Genomic DNA, 2,390 nt, shown 5'->3' with positions numbered 1-2,390 from the left:
CAGTTTCGTTACTGTGCCATTAGACGTTTGATAATCTTTCTGTTTTACCATTTGTTTTATTTGCTGTTAATAAATACTGTTAATAATAGTAGCTACTTCCCTTGTACAGCAAGATTATGATTATTGTAGTCAGTTTTTTAACAGATTCTTATTGTACTAACGGAACTTAAATAAATGCGAAAGGTTTTCTTAGGTTTTTACTACATATTAACACGTATCACATTTCCCCGTGCAACGTGGCGTTCAGACCTCGTTTGATGCAAAAGCTTGAGGTCCTCGATCATGTCCAAGGCACCAAAGCCGGCTAATAAGTCAGTAATCGATAACTAAAACTTGAATTGTACTGCTTCTTACTGGCTAAATACATCTTCTTAACACCTTCTTCTGTCTTCTACTGTGGTGCTTTTAGTGTCTCCGCAAACCGCAGCAGGCGACATAAGTTTGCAGACTATAAATTTAACCGTCTCAGAGCGTAAAGCGGCCGATGTGACGATCTGCCAATAAGTCGATTCGACAGCAAATGAAGAAAACGGTCGGTTTTCTTAGGTTTTTACTACAAATGGACACTTTTCCCATCATCCCGTGCAACGTGGCGTCCAGACCGCGTTTCATGCAAAATCTTAAGGCCCTAGCTCATGTCCAAGGTACCAAAGCAGGCTAATAAGTCAATAAATGACAACTAAAATTTTAATTGTACTGCTTATTACTTGTTCTTTCTCGCTGATTACACCAACAGAGAAGCTTCATCTGTGTTCTACTGTGATGCTTTGACTGTCTCCGCATAACGCAGCACGCGACGTAAGCTTGCAGACGATATATGTAACAGTTTCAGAGAGAAAAGCGGCCAATATGACGATCTGGCAGTAAATCGATTAAATAGAAAATGACGAAAACGGGAGGATTTCTCAGGTTTTTACTACATATGAACACTTTTCACATTCTCAGGCGCAACGTGGCAGACAGACCTCGTTTCATGAACAATCTCAAGGTCATAGCTCATCTCCAAATAACCAAAGCCGGTTAATAAGTCAATAATAGATAAGTAAAATGTGAATTGTAATGCTTCGTACTAGAAGATTGCATCTTCTGAGAGTCTTCTTCTGTGTTCTACTATGGTGCTTTTATTGTCTCCGTATACCGCAGCACGCGACTTAGCTTTGCAGACGATAAATGTAACCGTTTCAGAGTGAAGAGTGGCCAATGTGACGATCTCACTTTAAGACGATTTGATAACAAATGACGAAAACGGACGGATTTCACAGGTTTTTACTACTTTTGAACACTTTTCACATTCTCCCTTGTGCTAGTTCTTCTTTCGTGCAAAATTGTAAGGTCCTAGCTCAAGTCCTAGGCACCAAAGAAGGCTAAAAAGTCAATAATCGATAACTAAAACTTGAATTGTACTGCTTCTTACTGCCTATTACATCAACTTAGAAGCCTCTTATGTCTACATCTACATCTACATCCGTACTCCGCAAGCCACCTGACGGTGTGTGGCGGAGGGTACCCTGAGTACCTCTATCGGTTCTCCCTTCTATTCCAGTCTCGTATTGTACGTGGAAAGAAGGATTGTCGGTATGCTTCTGTGTGGGCTCTAATCTCTCTGATTTTATCCTCATGGTCTCTTCGCGAGATATACGTAGGAGGGAGCAATATACTGCTTGACTCTTCGGTGAAGGTATGTTCTCGAAACTTTAACAAAAGCCCGTACCGAGCTACTGAGCGTCTCTCCTGCAGAGTCTTCCACTGGAGTTTATCTATCATCTCCGTAACGCTTTCGCAATTACTAAATGATCCTGTAACGAAGCGCGCTGCTCTCCGTTGGATCTTCTCTATCTCTTCTATCAACCCTACCTGGTGCGGATCCCACACTGCTGAGCAGTATTCAAGCATTGGGCGAACAAGCGTACTGTAACCTACTTCCTTTGTTGTCGGATTGCATTTCCTTTTAGTGTCTACGCATACCGCAGCACGCGACATAGATTTGCAGTCGATAAATGTAACCGTTTCAGAGAGAAGACCGGCCAATGTGACGATCTAGCTAAAAGCCGATTCGATAACAAATGACGAAAACGGACTGATTTCTCTGGTTTTTACTACGAATGAACACTTTTCACACTCTCTCGTGCAACGCGGCTGCTAGACCTCCCATCATGCAAAATCGTAAGGTCCTAGCTCATGTCAAAGGCACCAAAGTCTAAAAAGACAATAATCGATATCTAAAACTTGTGTTGTATTACTTCTTACTAGCTATTACATCAACTTAGAAGCTTCATCTGAGTTCTACTATGGCGCTTTTAGTATCTCCGCATACGCAGCACGCGCCATAGCTTTGCAGACGATAAATTTAACCGTATCAGAGAGAAGAGCGGCTAATCTGACGATCTGGC

This window comes from Schistocerca gregaria, unplaced genomic scaffold (assembly GCF_023897955.1).
Source record: "Schistocerca gregaria isolate iqSchGreg1 unplaced genomic scaffold, iqSchGreg1.2 ptg000407l, whole genome shotgun sequence".
NCBI classification, from domain to species: Eukaryota; Metazoa; Arthropoda; class Insecta; order Orthoptera; family Acrididae; genus Schistocerca; species Schistocerca gregaria.
This window is presented reverse-complemented; position numbering follows the sequence as displayed.